At 35.2% G+C, this 21,663-nt stretch overlaps 1 protein-coding gene and 1 non-coding gene across 2 annotated transcripts in view; both read left to right on the plus strand.

Moving 5' to 3' along the window:
* The window catches only part of HCN1 (hyperpolarization activated cyclic nucleotide gated potassium channel 1), a 381,116-nt gene that overhangs the window by 237,316 nt on the left and 122,137 nt on the right, over window positions 1-21,663 (plus strand). The window lies entirely within an intron of this gene.
* LOC131419346 (U6 spliceosomal RNA) lies at window positions 12,274-12,380 on the plus strand. Its single transcript, XR_009223200.1, has one exon. It is a non-coding gene; the product is annotated as a U6 spliceosomal RNA (small nuclear RNA).

Consider the following 21,663-nt stretch of genomic DNA (forward strand, 5'->3'; position numbering starts at 1 on the left):
ACTTGTCAGCTATGTGAGTGAGACATGTTGGAAGTGGATTATCTAGTCCTGGTTGAAAAATCCCATCTAAAGCTGCACAGATCAGAAATGAGCCATTCTTGCTGATCTCAGCCCAAATTTCAGATTCCTGAACAAAGTAAATGATTGTTGTATATTAAGCCAGTAAGTTTTAGAATGACTTGTTATGTAATAATGCATAACTATAACAGGTGGCTCTAGGAACAAAATCTTGTTATTGTAATTTCAGTCATTTCTTATCAACTCTGTGATCCTTGGGGTGCTAGCAACCTCTTCAAGCATCCGTTCATCATCTATGAAAAAAAGATAATTATAATCCCTACCTCTTAAGGTTATTTTCAGAGTTAAATGAGATAAAGCATTTAAAGCTCTTAGAATAGTTACTTAGCTCATAATAATTTCTCATTAGTTTCTGGCTATTATTATTGTTTTATATAATAAGTATTTTTCCCCTGGGAATAAAATCTTCTCTTTCCATTTTTTTTTCTCTGAATCCTCTATTCCTTTCTCTCTTCTCTTTTCAGATTATATATAAAATATAATATTATGTTGTATATATTGTATTAATATTTTTTAAGCTTTATTTTGGTCTGTCCTATCCTTTTGTTTCTAATTCAGCCTTTTCTCTCTCATTTTAATGGACTATTTTACTCATTCCTGCCTTTCTATTTTTCTCCTATGTCATCTCCAGGCTAAATTTGACTTTGAAAAGCTGAAGAGTGATAATAATGCATGAATTTCATAATAGGTGAAATATATTAAATCACTATGTATCATACAAAATGTTTAATATAAAAATGTGCAATTGCCTTTATTGCTAGTAAATCAAAATTAATAATTAAATTTGTATACAAATTAGTTGTTAACCACTTAAATACAAAGTTTACAAATATAATTCGTTTTTACAAATTCTTAAAGAGTACATGCTAAATTAGAGTGGCTTGAATATTTATAAAAAATGAATGCTTCTGCTTTGCTTCAAGTTAGCACTAAAACGATCAAAAAACAGACATCCTGATAAAGAGGAAGGAAAAACAAAGACCTAAATGACTCTTGACATGGATAATCAAAAATTTTAATAAGAGGAAATCCAAAACTCATTAGCACTAACAGCAGAAATGACCCCGTAGCAGAAAATTTGAAACTAAAATCACATCTAAAATCAAATTATACAATGTTACTTAATTTATACATAGTGAGAATATGTAGAAGAGTTTTTTTAAAGTATCTACCAGTTATGTTTCTACTATGTGCCAGGGGCTTTGCATTCATTATCTCATTTAATTCTTGCAGTGATTCTTCAAGTTTTATCTAAATTTTTATAAAGAACAGTACAGGCTCAGAGAGATTAAACGGCCTCCCCAATATAAAACAGCTGGTGAGAAGCCAAGCAAGAATTTTACTTAAGAACCAGCTCACTCCAAAGTGTGCCCTATTTCCACCATACTACAGATTTTACAGGGCAAAGACGTGTTCTCCTTTAGATAATGCCCTGAAATTTTGCAAATGGAAAGTAATCAAGAACTACCTCCATATAATCTTAGCAAAGTAGAATTTGTTCCCAGAGCCAAAGATTAGTTGAACAAGGACATGAAATACTCCGTTGTATTTTAAATGACTTAAAAACAATGTCATTTCATGTTGTACTATAATTTCAATCAAGTAGTTTCATTGATGTTACCTAATCAAAATTTTTATGGATTAGTACTTACATTGAAAGTGTTTTCTTAGTTTCTATATCAAACTTCAGGATGGCCTATATTCTTTAGAAGCATTTACAGTTTGTTTGAATTGTAAAGATTTTTTAATAACTTGTAGTCAATAAGCACAAGTAAAAATAAAAGCAGTTTGATGGAACCATGCATTTGATATACAGATCTGTCTTAGAAATATCGCACTTTTCTAACACTAATGATTGAATCAATGCAATGATAAGACGATAAATTTTCTTCACAAATGGTGTCATTAAAATCTAAAATTTTGTCAAATCTAATAAAATACCTGGCTGTCTGTAAGCCAATTTGCAGGAGAAACTAGGACCATCTAAAAGGAAAGGCTGAAGAGATTTTGAAGAACACGTAAATGTTCAGATATTTTAGGAAGAGGCAAAAGATTTCTCTCAGCAGAGCAGTTATAAGGCTTAAATATTAACCCTAAACAGAGAAATTTGAAGTTTTTTTTTAATGTTTTCAACAAACTAAAAGCTAGGTTTGAGATGACTAGTCACAAAAAAATAAAAAGAGATATGCAAGTGAACTATATTCTGGGGACAGCCACTAGGTGTTTTAGGTTTTCCTTTTTTTTTTTTTTGACATTTTTCCTTTTTTTTTTTTTCCAATGTATTTAGCTCTTGGTATCTTGGAAAAATGTGGCTATAAAAAACACCTTAGGCAGAAAACATTTTGAGGAAATAGAGCTGACCAGTGTCAGCTGGTTATGTAGGAGTTGACTCTCAAGTTATAGGCATATAATATGAATTATACTATAATATGAATAATAATACAATGGAAATAATAATAATTGTAGGCATATAATATGAAGCACAAGACTTCTTGAATATGCCCTTCGTATAATAGGCACATAAACTGCCAAGTTTTTCGTTGTTTTATGAATTCAGATTACTCTTTCCTTTATCTGCACTGCAGTTTAAAATTTTCCTTTTCCTTTAGCTTATCAGGTGATTGGAGAAGAAATATAAGGGTTTTTTTCCCTATAGTTAGACACATGAAACTTTCCCTGAGTTCATATTGTGAGCAGATATAAGTGCTTCTGAACTCTCCTCAGGTATCAGATTCTGTTAAAATTCTTATTCCCATGAAGAGAAGGGAGAGCTTTCTACGACTGATCATTCACATTAACTCCGTAATCCGTTTGTTTGTAGTGTTCCAAATAAATGATCCTTAAAGGAGATCGAGCAAAAAGCATTCAGGATACATATAAGTATTGCAATGTAAGAGTAACATCTATTTGATCTAGCACACTTTACCTTAACAAGTTCTGCCTATTCAAACAGTGAAATAGAATTAACTGCAGGGAGAGATGAAGCCAATCTTTAGACCTTCAGACGAGAAGAAGGAATGAAAGGATTTTGCTTGTCCAGGCTCAAGAAAGTAAATACGTAGTATCTGTTTCCTCATTCCCACAGAATTACAGTAACAATATTCATCACTCATTTTTGCTTCCACATCATCAAGTTCTAAATCTTAGTTTGTCGTATGCTTTGTGTGTCTTCTTCTGCCATTCCCGAGCATCTGTCTGTTTCAAGTCGTCATTATTTCATATTTAAATTATAGATAAAATCTCCTAGTTAATCTGCTAGTCTCCCTCCTCTCCTGACAAGATTCCATATCACACCCTCCTGTCAGTAGAATCTCTTAATCAATCAGTGAATCAATCAATAAAAACCAATCACATTACTTTTCTAGTCCAGAATCATGGTGATTCTAACTCTTTTCAAACTCGACCAGAAGGGGTTAATTCAAAGCTCTTCCCCAAATGGCTCAAACATGTCATCTGTCACTGCTGCATTAGATAGACTTTTATGTGTTTGTTTCTTTGCTTTCACTTACATGGAATTATATTATTCTCTCCTCTAAATCTTCATTCTCCTTGCTTCCCTTTCTATCACTACCATCTTCACATAGAATATCCTCTGTCATCTTCTCAGCTAAAATTACTAAATCACTCTGTAGTAACTGAAAGTGTTATTTGACATTTTGATGTGATTACTAGTATGTTGTCAGAAATTAACCTATAGTTATTTCATGCATGTGTGTCATTTATCTCCAAGAGTTTAATGCATGATTTTTGAGGTTATCAAATGATCCAATAATTGGATTTCTTAGTATTAGATGAAATGCCACAAAAATGGAGTTAATTAGTATTATATGCATATAAATTATATAAACAATTTATGGTGTGATGCACAAGTTAAGAAAGTACAAGCTGTTAATTGTGAACATACACCACTACAATTGAATTTATGATAATAATTTCATACTATGCCCTGCAACAGGGGCGAATTTAAAGGTTTGGCAAGAAAATCACAAACTATCATGCATCCATTGTTAATTACTCACTGTGTGCTAGGCATTATATGCTAGGTAATTGTAATAAAACATCAACGCCATCTTCCTTGATTTCATTATGTTCACATACTAAACACACATTATGGACTGTTAATGAAAGTTATAAGAAATGACTCCTTGATTAAAAACATTTTTTATCATTAGTTATGATACAGATAATTTCCTGTGAGTAACAAATAAGCCACGTATGTGTATGTGTGTATGTATACATGTCATATATATTATATATGCACAGTATATATAGATATATGCACAGTATGAAAAAAATGAATGTTTTCCAGAATAGACAATAGTAATAGAAATTCCTCTATTCTTCTAAGGGTTATCTGTTTAACCTAAGTAAATATGTTTATTAATGAACCTAAAATGCTGAAACTGCTCTTCTGTATTTTAGATAAATTTTCAACATTGTCAGCAGTAAACAAAGTGAAAATATGTGCAGTGGGAATATGTTACGATTTATTAAAGAAAACGAAAACCCAAAAGCAGTTTGGAAAATAATTTAACAATCTTTGTAATTTAATAGAGGCATTCCATTGCCATCTTACTAGTGAAAGTACTACTTTTCCCCAAACTTGCAACATTTTGGCAAATTTATTTATGAAGAGTTTTTTTTCCCCTTAACTTTTGATTCTGAACCTTAGATAACCTTACTCATAAGATAAATATCAATTTCCTAATTTCTGTAGTAGTTATTAATACTTGGTTTCTTGGCTTATTTTTGAAAGTGAAACAATTAATATGTTGAGTTAATTCTTAATCATAACTTTAATGTTTTCATTCCTTCAAAGTAAATCAGCAATTTTTATGTACCACTTTTTATAAGCAATGAACTTGGCAAGATCAGGGAAAGTAAGGCTGTGACAGACATAGTTCTTTCTGTTAAAAAGTTTAGCTGAGAAGACAAGAGAAAAATAAAAGTACACAATTTAAAGAAAATCCCAAGAGAGCAGTTGAAGAAATTTTGGAGTTCAGGCATTCAGAAACTCTTTACTGAACCTCTATCACATGCCAGACCCTGGAATAAGTCCTGGCATACGGAGATGAACAAGGGAGTTGGAAGCAGAAGATATAGGGTGGATATGCTAGCAAGTGAATTTTTTTTTTTTTTTTTTTTGCTGAGGGAGAGTCACCCTAAGCTAACATCTGCTGCCAATCTTCCTCTTTTTGTATGTGAGCTGCCACCACAGCATGGCCACTGAAAGATGAGTGGTGTAGGTCTGTGCCTGGGAACTGAACCCAGGCCGCTGAAGTGAAGCATGCCAAACTTAACCACTAGGCCACCAGGGCTGGCCTAAAAGTGAATTTTTTACAAATAAAAATTGTCATAGCAGTTCTAAGGAAATATTTGTCAAGGAAGAGATAAAAATTGAGCTGAATTTTGAAGGATGGATGAAATTTAAATCTGTGGAAAGAAGAGCCTCCTAGACACAAAGAATTTAGTGAACAAAAATATTCCTTGGGAGAAACTCTGATGCAGGGAAGTCTAAGGGTTATTTGGGAGTAAGGAGGAGTTTGGCTGCAGTGGAGAGTTTGTGGAGAAAGATGAAGTAGAGAAAGTTAGGAAGTTAGAAAAGTAGGCTGGAGCCTAATTGTGGGGGGCCTTGAATGCTGGGCTGAAAATAGTTGAATTTAGAAAATAGTCACTGAAGGATTTTGTGCCTCTCACTCTTAAACCGCATGCAGTAATCAGTGCCTGGTCCCCTCTTTGAGCTTAATGTTTCTTCAATTAACATTTCAGCAACGGGAAAGAGGCTGGAAGGTAACTAAAGGAGTTTGTGAGTGGCAGAGTTGTAAAAGGCGTAGGATAGTTGATTGATATATATTTTTTCTAAGCTGATAAGTTATAATGAAAAAAAGGAAAATTTGCTCTCTTTGGAAGGTTTTCTGGAAAGATTTGATTAGTTTAAAAAAATGAGCCTAAAAATATTTATGAGAAAGATATTAGACTTTCAGCATGTGTAACTTGTACTGCATACATAGGTGTCTCAAATTGATAATGGAGACTGTCTGTCTACACATATATATATGTGGTAATAATTGTTTTAGTTGTAAATTAGAAAGTTGGCATTCAACATTGAATTTTGTATTATTCAGTTCCCTACCTTTAAAAAACAGTTGTAAAAACATACGTGCATATCTAAACAGTATATTTTTCAAAATATAGTTTGGTTTTAATTTTGTTTTTAAATTTATGGAAAAATTAATAAACTATATATTTATGTTGTAGGATGTGCTTCTTTCACTCATTATTTGGCTGATATATTCATCCATGTCATTGCATGTTGCTGTAATTCACTCATTTTCAATACAGTATAATATTCTATAGTGTGCATATACTGTTTCTAGTTTTTTACTGTTAAAAGACATGCTGCTGTGGACATTCTTTTTTACACACATACTTGTGCAGGAGTTTCTCTTGGATATCTAACTGTAAGTGGAATTGACAAGCTGTAGGATAAGTAAATCACATGGATTAAACAAGTTAGCTGTCACTTTTGGAATTAGAAATTAGAACCCTGTGTGGTTTTAGCACAGTCCTGGTAAATTTTGAGGGAATAAGTTGAATACAAGATGAGGAAAGGGGAAACAAGGCTTACTGGGCCATCTGAATAGAGTCCTGACCCGAGTATGTTTCAAGGAGTACACTGTATGTGTGTGTGTGTGTGACTTAATGATTATCTTCTGCTATGAGTTAGAGAGACGTAGAAGACTTTATGTCTGAGAAACATAAAGGACTGTATTAAGTAAGCTCTACCAGGTAGAGCCACTGTTGAAAGGTAGGCCATCCAAGGCTGAGGTGCCACCTCCATGATGTTATCAGTGTCCAGCCTCCATCTGCCGTAGGATGTTGCTGCTGCTGTCACACTCTTGGGAAGACTTCTCTACTCCAGCCATCAAGTCCATGTTTCAAAAGAGAAGAAGAGGAAGGGCAAAGGGCAAAAAAAAGGCAACTCCAATTGAGACAGCCTCTTATGTTTCCAGAAACTCCGCCCAGTAATTTTGACTTTCACCTCACTGGCCAGTAGTAAATCACTTGGCTGCTCCATTCTTCCAAAGAGTATAAATAATGTCTTTTATTAAGCTGGGCCTATTGCCACCCCAAAACTTTTGGGGTTCTGTAGGGAAAAGAGGATGGATTTTGATAAAGCAATCAACAGTGTGCCACAAGATGCAAGAAGGATGTAAAAAACAGACATCAGTTCTCTTATCATCAAACAAATTGTTTTTATATTTAGAATAATAGAAATGCAAAATTTAAGAGGCAAAAATAAACCTTAGATTTCAGATTTGCTTTTTAAGACTGAAAAGATGCCTGGAGAAGGTAAATGACTAAGTTCATAGAATTGTTAGTGACTGATCTCTTGAGCTAACATTTCTTGACTCTTAGGCAAGTTTAATTCTGTTTTCCCATGTGGATTCTCCCTTTTCTAGAAGAACTGCACAGGCAGGTTTCCCACAAAGAACAGATGGCATTCTCAAGTTACAAAGTTGAAGGAAGGTTTGAAAAGGGGGCTATTTACCAAGTTGTGAATGGGTTGTTGGGGACCACCAGGGATAACAGGGTGCCCAGGGATAGTAACCACAGAACTGTAACCAACACTAAAACCCCCCAAAAGGAGTCTTTTAGATGGGGCTGCATCAACAGGAGTAGTTACCTTTAACAGAAAACACAGCCAGCTCACTCTCTTAAAAGTGGACACTGACTGCATTCTCCTTCCCTCTGATCATCTGTCAGGGTTCCCCATTGGCTGAATCCAACTGAAAGTCAGAGGCAAGGGAGCCTGTAGCTGTAATCTATATGGGTCAGTTCCCTGGGCAAAGAGCAGGGTAGAGAGGGATGAGGGATAAACATGGAGGGGCAAACAGATTTCTAGCACAATGGCTTGTTCTGATGTCTCCAACAGAAATACTCGCCTGCTTACTCAAATATCTTAGGGGACTTCTGGCTCTGGCTTGCTCTGGCATCCTGGTGATCAGCACTCCTTTGGGCTTCTGGTTAGCATGCTACTGTTTGCTTCTTCCTCTCTTCTTGCCCATGCTTCCAGGGTATCTGCCTCTCTCATAGGATACTGGTTTCTTGTATCTGAAGTGCCTCCCATTAGCTACTCGCAAGTATTGGGTAGACAACCACTTGGTAAACCATTCCAGTGTTTCCATGAGACTGTCCCATCCTAGTTGCTAGGCATAGTTCTTTCAGGATATAAAATAATGGCTCATAGTCCTCTAGGTTTGTTTAACAAAGGAAACTTGTGTAGTGTCATAGTGTACCACACTCTGAGTTCCTCCAAACAGGGCACAAGACATTCGATACTCTTAAGCAAGCCCGACTGCTGCCATGTGGTGTTCATCCTAAGTTCCTGAAAGTGTCCAAGAAGATACCTTCATCACTGGTGCTTCCTGACACAAAGGAACACATATGCAAAAGGAGCCCAAAGACAGCACTGTATATTTCCTGGTATTCTGGGACAAAGACAAGTCACTCCAATGTAAATGTGCAGTTATGCTCTGGTAATACTTCTTGGTTGGGTTATGCCGATGGTACGTAGAATCAGATATAAATCTCCAAATTAAAATAAAGTACTTTTACAGAGAAGTATTACAACTTTCTACAGGCAAACTGGCTTGATTTGCACCTTCTGCTCAAAGAAGCAATTCCCATCTGGCTGATGTCCTTAAGTGCAGTGTTTGCTTCCATTTCCACAACTGTGTTTGCTTTCTCTTCCCACATCTGTGTTAATCTTAGGATCCAGCTGTTGACAGTTATATTGACTTATCAGCATCAGAGTCTAACTGGAAACTTACTATTATTTTCCTCATGGGCTTGCCAGCCTAAATGCATGACCTTTTTCCTACTATAATGTCATTTAGACAAGATCAGATTGCTTGGGTTTAAAAGCAGCATGTAAAACAATATTAAATAGATTAGAATTCCATTAATGCTATCAACATTATTTTTTAGCTCAGATGAGGTCTGTGGTAGGTGATTGCCCTTATTTTATACACACACAGATAATATGGATAATATACATTTAATTATATATTAAAACAGACAGAAGTATGTATAAGGGGGCAAACATCTAATCTTCGCATATATTATTCAATATATATAGTTTAATGAATATGTTTTTTCACCTTTCTTTGCTTACATTGCAACAGAGTACATTATAAACACTTTTTGTTCTATCATTCTAAATATGGAAGGATGGGGTTAAAAGATAAATAGAAAAATGAATTTTTATCTATTCATAAAATCAGTTCACTGACCTTTGTTGGCTTTTTTTTCACTAAGAAAATTCACATGAAACTGCCACTTTAGAATTTTGATGTGTCTTCTTTTCCGTATTCACACTTGTGTGGTGATAGTTCTATACGCCATGCTAGCAATAGACCCTCCATGCCTGTCTCCAACCTTGTCAACTTTATTTTGTAAGATTATATACCTCAGTATATTTAGAATTTCTACTTTTTTCTATCTTAGTATTTGTCCAATGGTCTAAACTAGATTTTGAAATCTGCCTGACACTAGTTGTTCCTCTTGCTTTTGGTTTCTTTTCTGGGAGGTGTTCGGAGGTTTGAAATTTTCCACCATGAAGTCATACATCTTTAGCACGATCTTGATTTTTTTTTTCCTCTGCACTAATGAGACCCTGGGTAGCTCTTATTTAAGGAAACTGCTTTTGTCTGCTTGGCCAAATTAAATTGATCATAACTGACTATGGGTAACCTATGGTTTTATTTATTTATATTTTTGAATACATTCAAAATGCCTTGAGAAAAATCCTTAGTTTTGTTTTGGGTGTCACGATTAGGCTTACACTGTATTCCTTCCAGTCACTTGCTAGAGGCAATGACCTTGTCTTTATTATGGCATTGAAACTGGATATAACAAGATCACTTTCTCTGCAATAGCTATGGCACGACAAAATGGCAGTTTAAAAGTCAAATTCTACAGGATCTAGTACACATAAACTGTAGATCCTGCCCCTAATTCTGACCTGGACCTAACTTAGTACCAAATACTGATAAAAAATGGCTTCCCTGATAATTGCTGTTTTTTTTCCCAGATAATAATATGTTACAGAAACATTACATTAACATAGTAGGCATAAAAGTAAATTATTAGTGGCAATTTGTTTAATACTAAATTATTAAAGCCACTTAATATGTCAGGCCATCCATCAAAAATAGTCAATTCACTAATATTTAATGGCTACACACTATGTGCCTGACACCGCACTGAGAGAAAACCACATCTGAATATTCTCATTACCTACTGCCTTTTGAGTTGTACACAATGTCAAACTAGTTCAAGGTTGTTGGCAAAGCACGTTCAAACTTGAGTGTATGTAAATGTGTTCTCTGTTATTTGGTCCATACATGGGGAATGATTCTGGGAAGTCCAGGAAATTCTAAGATTAGGCAACACAGAATGTTTGCATTGCTTTTATGTTTTTTTAATTTGTTGGAGGTAGTGGGGAATAGTAAGGGAAAGGATAAAATTCAATGTCCCCTATTCACCAAAGATTCATGGCTTATTCTTATATGGAGAAACTTCTGCCACTTTTATTCTCTACCCTAAAGAGAAAATCGTATCTAATTTATGTTTTGGAAAGCAAAAATGGTGTTGTTTGTGTTTTATTTTTAATATGCACAAGAATCATTGGAAGCTAAGTAACAATACCATACAAATAACACTGCATATTTATATATGTGCCACCCATGCTTGTCTCATGAGATCTATAAGAACTGATTTCACTGGGCTAGTCACATTTCCACATTTGAATAATGGACCACACTTTTTACCTCCAATGTCAATGTTAGATTTGTCTTTCTCATCCAAGAGAACCGAAAACAATTTCTGTTAGGTTGTTCGTCAGTTTATGTATATTAGGTATGTGTTCTATCTTTGTTTCCTGAAGAATATATGTAAAGGATGAAATTTGTATTATTAAAGTTGTGTTTCAAATTTAACTCTCGGCACTTTGAGTCAAGAAAAGCATAAATATATCGTTGTGAAAGGACATTTTCCTTCCTCCTGGGGGAAAACAAGCGAAGAGAGAAATATATGGAAGTATGTCTGAAAATTAGGCAGGGCTGCCAATCCCCTGATAAGGCACTCATGAAAGAATGAATACCTAATGCATTTGAAATACTTTGTATTATTTTATATCAGTATTTTTTAAATTTTTATATCAGTATTTAAGTGTGTGCTGCCATCTGCTATACAGATATCAATTGGGGGGAATAGTGGATCAAACTGCTAAGGGCATCTGTTTGATTTCATTAAATTTAAAGTTCACATTTCAATCACAGTGGAAATATCCTGAATCTTAATGAGAGATCCTGCTTTCCTTTGTGGTTCAGGTGAAGGCATCTGGCTTTTCAACTTCCAATACAATTCAAGATAGCTATGGTAACATTATGGAATAAAATAATACTCGAGTACTGTTATTGTCAGTTAAATATTTTTCCTAGATTCCGTTAATATCAATCGCTGCTGGATGTTTGTGACACAAAGATGGTTAGGATAAGGTCCCTGTTTGTAGGGAGCCTTGGTTATGCTGGTGAAGGCAAACAAATGAACAGATGGTACAATGCAATCACATGATAGATGGAAGCACAGGTGCCGGGGCTGTAGAGATCAGAAGCTGGACCAGGCTGAGAGGGCTGATTTGGAGGGATGAAGGTAGATCTTTGAGAATGTTACAAAAGGATCTGCAGTTTGAAAGACTAGCAGAAGTGGCCAGGCAAAGAGGAAGGAGGCCAGAATGCATATTGAGTCAGAGAAAACTGTCTGTGTAAAGTCTTGGAACTGGCGTATTGGGAAACTGCAAGTAGTTGAAGGCGGCAAGAGCACAGCCTGGTTTTGGTATAGGGGTAGGGAAAGTTAAGAGGTGTTGCTGAGGAGAAAGGCAGAGGCTACAGCATGACCAGCTTGTCGTGACTCCCTTGGTAGGTTTGAATTGCTCTTGAGGCTGTGAGGAAACTTTAAGCATGGGGGTGGCTAGATTGGACTTGTTGTTGGCTGCTCCAAAGAATGAACTGGAAGGGAGTTAAAGTAGAGGTAGTAAATTGTAATTGTGTTACAATTTGTAGTAATCCAGACAAGAAAATTGCAAGAAAAGTAAAGCATTTTTCCTTGGGATGAAGAAAATGAACTCTAGTGCTCGCTTCAGCAGCACATATGCTAAAATTGGAACCATACAGAGAATATTAGCATGACCCCTGCACAAGGATGACATGCAAATTCGTGAAGTGCTCAGTGTTTTCTGTAACTATGTGAGGTGATGGATGTTAACTAAACTTATTGTGATAATCATTTTGCAATATATACATATAGCAAATCATGTTGTACACCTTAAACTAATACATGTTAAATGTCAGTTATATCTCAATAAAACTGAGAAAAAAAAGAAAAGGAGCTCTATTTTTCTGTTAGAGAGAGAAGCAAAATAAACAAAAAAAAGAGACCTTATGCAGCTTTAGAAAGAAAAGAGCAGAATCAAAGTCCCAAGACAGGTGAGAGAACAGAAGGGTCAATTTAATATCAACCACTGCTTACAAAATGATAGTATCTAATATCTTACAAGATGATAGTATCTAATATCTTACAAGATGATAGTATCTAGTTATGATATAGTGTTGATCACAGAAGTGTAATTTGGTTTTAAAAAACCTCGAAAGGGAAACAACTGGCCTAAGAGTTATTAAGGGTCACAATCAAGGAAGAAGTGGACAAGAAGATAAGCATGGTAATTAAGGTTGCCAAGTCATTTTCCATATTACAAATACGTAATAAATGAAGTATCCAGAAGCAGGGTCTAATATAGCCTCAAACAAAGCGACACTGTAAGGCATCCTGGAGAAAGTACCAAGCAGGGAATGGGAGTCTGGATGTAATAAAGAGGGGGACAAAAGAAGGATTGCTTTAAATTGCTGTTTGTGTGTGTTTGGTTGGTAGTTTTATGATGAATATGTGCTTTCAAGCCTGCTAGCCTGAGAACTATTCGGGTGGTAGAGTGGGAACAGATACTGCCTAACTCCCCTGCTGAAGGGGTGCTTTGGGTCCACCCAATGGAGAGAAGGGAAGTACAAGATGGGGTCAATGGAGTGATGTTAAACTGAGATGGTGGATTCAGGGACAATAGGTTTCATTGGTGGTAGGTTCCGTTTATATGAGTTCTGTTTGGACACATGGAGTTTTGGGAAGTGTGTTTAAAGCCAAGTAGAGGACATCCAGATAAATAGTTAGGACTAGAGATCAAAAGAGTGATCTGTCTTATTTTGATGAATCATGTTCACCTAAGTAATTGAGAGTAAACTAGATTTGTTTTGGGTTTGTTGGTTTTTTTATGGGAAGGGGCAGCATGGAGAAGGGAGACAAGATAAACGAATACTAAATTCTTGATTGGAATGAGACCCCTCATAGTTCACACAGTAGTGAATAAGAATACATAAAGAACAGCTCCTGCTTAGTCTGGTGAATGACATCAGAGCCCCTGTGATGCCGTTAGATTTGTGTTTTGATAGGATAGTAGTGCCCAACTGGTCACTGAGGTTTGTTTTCTGGAACTTCTTTCCCTTTCAAATGGTCTACTTTATTAACATCCAGAGTACACTAAGAGGCTCAGTTGTTTTTCTTAAACTTTGGGGACAACTTGTTGGGCTTTAAGACATGTGAATTCTGCTACCAGTTTAGCTTTAATCCCTTGTATTCTATGTTCATAGGGACATTTTTGATCATTTAGCTTCCTGAAAGAGATGATTTACCATGAATCTATTTTACAAAAATTTAATCCAAGGGGTAGATTATTGCCTTTGAAAATGCCTTCGTTCACTATCAAATTTGTCTTTAGAAATGTCTTACTGCATTCTGAAATAAAATTTTTTTTTCATATGGCTAATGTCATCAAGATCACTACTTTAACCCAATTTTCATGCCCCTTCTTATTCCTGTAATTATATTACCATTCTAATTACTAAATATTCTTTTTTGGCTGCCTCTGAAAGTTCTCTATCTAAACTTTATTGAAATACCCACCTATTTTACATATGTAGTTTGCTCTTGCATGGTGTAGCTAACAAACTATGGAGAAAATACATAACCAGAATCAAATATGAATATCTTCAAATTGGCATGTATGCTTGGGATCCTCAGGCAACCATGTCATTGTCAATGTGAGATGCTGACTACTACTGATAATAACAGTAATACTATCATTTATACTTTTGTGGCATCTACTGGTTTACAAAGAATGTCAATACATCTTACCTCTTCTGGTAAGCTGCCCTATATCTCAACATTGTTGATGTCAGGTAAACTTATAGAAATAACTAAAATTAAAAGACTTTAATTTTTTCTTCCTGACTTCTTTGGTACTCTTCCTACTCCCTTGCTCGATTGCCCCTTTATCATAAATAATCAATGTGCTGGAATTTACTCTCTTGTGTGCTATTCATTTTCTACTCTAAGTTTCTGTAATTCCTTGTATTCCTCAGATGGAAACACATCTATCTGATTTTTCATCCTTTGCCAACCTTCTAGGGTGACTCCCCACTAACCCAGCACGCCACCTCACGATAATAGAATAGAAGATAAAAAGAATCCTTGGAACCATTCCATTTTAACCACATAATATTTCCAGTGATAACCAAAGGCAAGCAATGGACATACCAAAGCAACAGCAATCTGCCAGCTGCAATCTGCCAACCCCATCCTATATACCTGATACACATTGACTCCAATGCTGTCTCCTTTCAGTTGGAAGGTCCTACCTCTGACATTTGCTTTCCAGTTTATGGCATTCATGACTTGTCTTTCCCTAAAGAATTTGTCTTGGTGTGCTCCTCATGCTGTCTCCACCCTGTGGTAGCCTATGCCTATCCAGTTCCAGAGCCTTGGGAGTAAACCCTGAATCCTTTTGGGGCCAGCCAAGGGACTTGCAGGCCATGGAGGGAGGACATTTGGATACTGACTTATAGGTAATGTATAAGCTTTTAACTCATGACCTTCCAGAGACAATATCATTGACTTTACTTTCTTACCTAAAACAGAGAAACTCAAGGTAATTTCTAGCCTCTTACAAGATGATATGGGAGAGATTTTTGAGTAGGCCATTCTTTGTCTTAATTCTCTGATTGGAGAATTGGGTACTCTCCTCCCAAACCTCATCTGCAATGTGATCGAAGTCGCCTCACTGAGGATTACTACCTATTCAGTCTCCACTGTCCAGAGAACCGGGTGTCACAGTGCTACCAGGGACAGTACAAGGGTGAAACATAAGGGATGCCACTATGCTACACCTTTTCTAGGCAAGCCTGGTGAGGACATACACATACACCCATGCTCGAATACACACAGATGATTTTGTTAACCTTTGTCACTTGTGCCTAAAGAAATGAAGTGAAGATGAAAGACTATTGACTCATTGGAGCAGATTAATCATTTTGGAACTAGCTTGGGAAAATCTGGCATGAGTCATGGAAGCTATGCACAAGAGAAATCATTAAGCTTTAACTGTTTACTTCTTTTTTCTGAATAGTCCCTGTTGACTGAGACATGCATGCTGTTAATTGTTAAGGCATTCTCTAGCTTTGCCGGTAAGCCATAGTGTTGTTTCCTTCTACGTCAGAGGAATTTAAGGAAGACATATATATGAGCTGTCTGGATGTGTTCCTTAAAGTCAGTCTGCCAGTTTGTGGCAAATTTCACATTTTGCCTGATTAAGATGTAATAGATCAGTCTTCTACAGGAATTGCACTAAGCAGTGTGCTCCTCTCAGGAAATACTGATTATCTTGCCTCACACTTAAAGTGGTCAGAATTGTGGGAAGTGTTGGCATTAGGTAATATCAGCATTGGAAACAAATAAGAATTCTACCAAAGGATTTGGGAACACTCCATTTCTGGTAGCATTTGCCTCTTTTATTATGATATTTTTTATCACGCAGAAATAGCTTCTCTCCTAAAAGTAAAATAACCTTAGTTTTCTTCTCCATGCCATAAGAAAATAGCTAGAATATGCTCATTAGCATGATTTCAAATGAAATCTACTGAAGTTCAATGGGAACCTGCTTCACATTAATTTTTTCTTTGGATAATAATGCCATGGTTGAATATGGGACAATTGTCCATGTATTTTTTTTTCTGATTTTAGAGAATTGAAAAGAGCTGATCAGAAATGGGAATTATATCTGCATTATCATTTTTCTAGTCTTCTTGTAAGCTGGTAGACTCAAAAGCTAGAAGAAAAGAAAAAAAGAGAGAAAATAAAACAGATTGTTTCAAATTCTTTTCCTTCTGTTTTATAGTTTGCTTATAGATTTTCAAGTCAGTCTATATCTGAATTCAAGGATATGAGTAAAAGAAGACAGTCTGAGACTTGAAAAGAAATCTTTCTCTCTTTCTTGTATACATAGACACACACACACACACACACACTTGCACACTCAAATGTAATGTGAGTGGAGAATTGATTTATCAGAGACAACTGAGACTATAGAGATTTAACCTTTCTAAGTACTAGTAAGTAAAAAGTGTATTTGATTTGATTCTATTGATCAAGAAGTTGTGTTTTGCCTCTCTTAAGTATTATTTTGTATTTGAATTTTCTGTGAAATTGTACGTGAGATCAGTGAGTCCACATGTTATAAAACTTACCTTTGTATAAGGCTTATGTGGATTTAGAAGTCAAAGCAGAAATATTCTCTCAGAGCAGTAACTCTGACACAGAAGCCTTACACGCTAAGAATACACTGAATACACATCATAGGATAAGAGCTTTAAGTTGGGAGTTAAGCTTCTAAAAATAACTGTAAGCGCTCAATACTTTCTGCTTCTTTTCACAACCTTACACAGCAGAGGATTTCCTAGGCTTATCTTGTTAGATTGCATAATCAATACACCAAGTTCTAGCATACTTGTAATTGAAGGCTTTATTTTGCTGATTTGTGTAGTTATTACTTCACTGTAAATAAGAAAAGTTTTAAAAGTATTTTTCTAAAGTAACAAAATAATTTTAACTGGTGTCATTTATCTTTTAAATTTGTAATTGAAATCCTTTAACATAGAAGAATGGTTTTCTATATAATTTAATTAGCCACTGATCTAATAAGAGTATATTTGCCTAAAATAGCTATCTCAATGGCAATGTTGGGCAATACAGATTATAGTGGATATCCTCATCACTTTACCCAGATATATTGTAATAATAATTTGACTTGAACTATCACTTTCAAAATGGAGATGGTTTGACTAGTTCATGGGTGATTTTTTTTTCCTCTTACATACTCGTACGAGAGCAGAGTACAGGATAGCAATTATTAAGGTACAGCTTAAAATGCCCTGTATCTGCAATGAGCCAATGACGAGATACTGCTTCTTACCATGGGACCCTTGGCAAGTTAATGAAACTCTGAACTGCATCCTCATCCGTCAAATGAAGATAATGAAGGCTGTTCTAGCTACCATAACGTTGTTGTCATAATCACCAAGTCGAATTAGATTCTTATTGTAAGAGATCTATATATAGACTGAACTCAGTGTTTTTGTTGTTGGTGGTTGTTATTGTTATTATTGTGATTATGCAAATATAGTGGAAGTGATACTTTCAAGCACGTAGAGATATGAGAGTTTCTTTTTGTGTTTCAATTCTTAGACAAACCAGATGATACCTTAGATATATTGTTCCTTGCATATAAGATTAAAATAAAGTTGGGTAGTCTGAATATATTTATTTATATATGTATTTGTTTATTTACTTATGTATTTTCATCTTATAATCATGGAGATTCTGAAACTCAGTTTGCTTATAAAAAGGATAGACTAATTTTTTTTCCAGATCTCATACAATTCCAACTTCCCATGAATCTATAGACAAAAGGCAGTCTAGCATAGGAAAAAAAATGTTTAATGGGTCAATTATTTTATTTTATTTCACTATCCCTTCTTACCTCTAGTAGTGGGAGCCCTAGCCCAGTAGTAAATCCAGGTAGAAAAAGAAAAAGGAGAGGAATTTGTTTACCATACCATCAAAATTACATGGAGATGCTAAATGTTGAGGGCAAATTCTTCTATTACTAAGGTGGGATTTAAGAATCTGTAATAGGTGAGAGCCTGGCTTTTGGGATAATGAAAAAGCTCTTTCTTTTTTTTTTTTTAGTGAGGGAGATCAGCCCTGAGCTAACATCTGTGCTAATCCTCCTCCTTTTGCTGAGGAAGACCGGCTCCGAGCTAACATCCACTGCCAATCCTCCTCCTTTTTTTCCCCAAAGCCCCAGTAGATAGTTGTATGTCATAGTTGCACATTCTTCTAGTTGCTGTATGTGGGACACCGCCTCAGCATGGCCAGAGAAGCAGTGCGTCGGTGCGCACCCGGGATCCGAACCCGGGCCGCCAGTAGCGGAGTGCACGCACTTAACCGCTAAACCACGGGGCCGGCCCTGAAAAAGCTCTTTTTAATCTCAATATAAATAACCAATTACTAAGTAAGCTTCTTGTCAGCTTACACATTTTTTTTTCTCTATGGCTGAAAATTTTCTGTATTTTAGTTTATGCTTATCTCTGAACATTAGATAATAAGAAAATTCTTCATGATTTGTATGTTTGTAAAGAGGTTAGAATTGCACAGAGCAGCAGAGAGTTCTATAAACATGTTTGTTAAATCAAAACACACACACTATTAATAAATTCAGACCCTCATTTATAGAAGTATTTTAGGTAGGAAACATCCAAACACTTTATCATGTATCAGCCCCTTCATATACAGCCGCTTTATGCGTTGGCCTTTTATATAAAGCTTCCCATGTAATCCTTATAAAAAGTACAAATTCTTTTTAAATTACACCATCTGTCATACAAATTGACATATATGCAAATTATCTAGGAAGAGACTCTAATGCCTTATTTTTAGGTGGTAATAGAAACATTTGCATAAACAAAAATTGCATATTTAATACATTTTATGATCTAATCATTAACAATAACCACCCAAGGGCTTCACTCCGGCTGAAAAGACGTTCTTAACTCTTCTGCTTCTTCTATGTCTCAGGAGGCTACTTTCCTTATTAAGAGCAGAAGTTTGAGCTAAGCAAAAAGGATGACTTTTTTTGTTTCACTTTAATTTATCTTTAATTTTAGTAGTTTTTAACACTACCAATATGCTAAAACCTCTAATAAGCAGAGTTAAACAACTTGAGAATGCCAGCAAATGAGATGATCTACTAATATGAAGATCATCGGTACAGAGCTGCTTTGCTTAAACCCATAAAATTAATTTAAAAGTGCGTATTAAATAATACCACTTAGGAAATATAACATCACTGCTTATTTTACTTTGGCCAGGTGTTGAGTGAAAGCACACGGCATCAGTGTTTTAGATTGAATCTGCCTCCCTGTGTCACGTTCACCTTCCATACCCTCTGGAGGATTAACCCTCAGGCAAGGATTTCCTTCCAGAAGATTCTTCCTATTAGATACCAGGGCAGTGGACTTCATCCTGGGCTTTGGGGACAGGAGGAAAGGGGGAGAGCCCTCAGAGAGTTCTTGGCCAATAGGAAAATATAAAAGTGAAATCTGACTGTATGATCAAACCATCTTTATTGACCTCAAACTCTCCAGGGAATTTTCCCTCAGAGGTTTTCTCTGATCAAAACCTGAGATAATTTTTCCTCTAAATTCCCTTAAGGTGTAGTAGAGGTTCCCTTGTGCTGGTTGAAATGAATGCATATACTTGAAAGAATTTCTGTACCATGGTTATGTTCTTAAAATGCTTGAAAATCCTGCATTATAATTATCATGAATTTTAGTCATATAAATGGTTATGAAATACATGGCTATGATCTTTGGAATGGAGAAGGTTAAAACTGTGGTTCAGACAAACCTGTGATTGCATTCCAGCTTTGGCACCAACAGATGTGTGACTTTGAGCAAGTTTCTTAATTTTTTTAAACTTTCCATTCCCTACCTGTAATAACAATATCAAGTTTCAAGAAAGATATGAGGAGCAATGAGATGATGTAATAGTACCTTGCAAGGAGTTAAGTGCTCAAAGTATGCTAATCTCTTCCCTTGTTCCTTTATATTTATGCATATATAAAAAATATAATTACTAATATTTATATTTGCAAAAATATGTAAAATATACTTGCTTATATTTATTTGTACAAACAAGCAAAGAGGACCTCATGAAAATATTCTACTTGAAATGCTAATTGTAATTTAAAAATCACACTTAAAATCTTGAAATAAATGTCTGATTTGGGGCCTATGAGAAGTATTAATGAACTCAGTATAAAAAATTGGATTAATAGACACACCAAATTAAAAAATTATTTATTTATTTAATTTTTATTTTAAAATAATTCACCAACATTAAAAGAAATATGAGAACAAATATCCATGGTCTCAAGCATCATTAAATTTTAATTTATAAATCTACTTAATCCAAATTTTGTATTTTATCATCCTTATGGAAGCAGAAAAAAGTACACGTAGAACTCGAGGGATTAATTGACCAGGGAACAAGCCTACAACAAGCTGTTAAAATGACCAGGCATCATTCTTTTTATGGCAACAACAATTTAGTTATGCAGTCACTTTATATTTTACTGCTAAAAACTATTTGAAACTCTCCTAGAGGTTAGAGGTACAAATATTTGTAAGCAGATCATAACACTACAAACAGAAAAATAAATTTCTTCAGCTGAAAAAATACGTGTAATTGAATATCTGAGTTTTTAAAAAGTATCATTGCTAGAAATCATCGCATTTAAATTATTTGAAAATACTGCTATAAAGAATACAAAAATATATTCCAAGAATCCAAGAGCTTCTATCATGTGAACTGAAGGGAAATAATTCACTACTTCCTAATACATTTAAAAATATAGTGCTAATGTTATGTAACAATGTTAACAAGTCATGAAATCAATCCAAGTACAGTGTTGGTAGACTGTCTTTCTTCCTGCATACTTTGGAGTTAATGTTTGCTTTGCACATAACTATACTATGGGGAAAATGCTGCATCATATATATTTTTTAAAGAAATATTCTTCCTTTTGGCTATCTCTATTTTGACCTTCCACTCAACATGGCTGGCAGTCTTTTCCCAAGTCTCCTTAGGAATGGCATACTCAGTATTCCTACTGAATAGTTCAGTTTAGGATGGCCTCATTGACTTGATCTCCGCTTGTCTGCCTACTGACATTATCACTTAATATGATCTGTAACAAAAAGTGACAAATAATGTTTCATTCAACTAAGAAGAGACCTCTTTAAGAATGTTTCTCAAAAGTTTCTGTTTGTAATAAATATATGAATCCAATTATTCTAGGGGACATACTTCAAAGAACAGAAAAACTCAAATTAATACTTAAAAAACAGTGATAATTCTCTTTCAGTCAGTAGTCAGTATAAAGCTCACTCCCAAAGTCTGTTCATGGTTGTCATAGTTCAGTACTGTGAAATTGATGGAGGACACCTGTTTACTACACTGTCTCTGTTCTCTTATATACTGATAAAGAAAAATCATGACCTATTCAAGTGAATACACTCT

The sequence above is a fragment of the Diceros bicornis genome, chromosome 20 (assembly GCF_020826845.1).
Source record: "Diceros bicornis minor isolate mBicDic1 chromosome 20, mDicBic1.mat.cur, whole genome shotgun sequence".
NCBI classification, from domain to species: domain Eukaryota; kingdom Metazoa; phylum Chordata; class Mammalia; order Perissodactyla; family Rhinocerotidae; genus Diceros; species Diceros bicornis.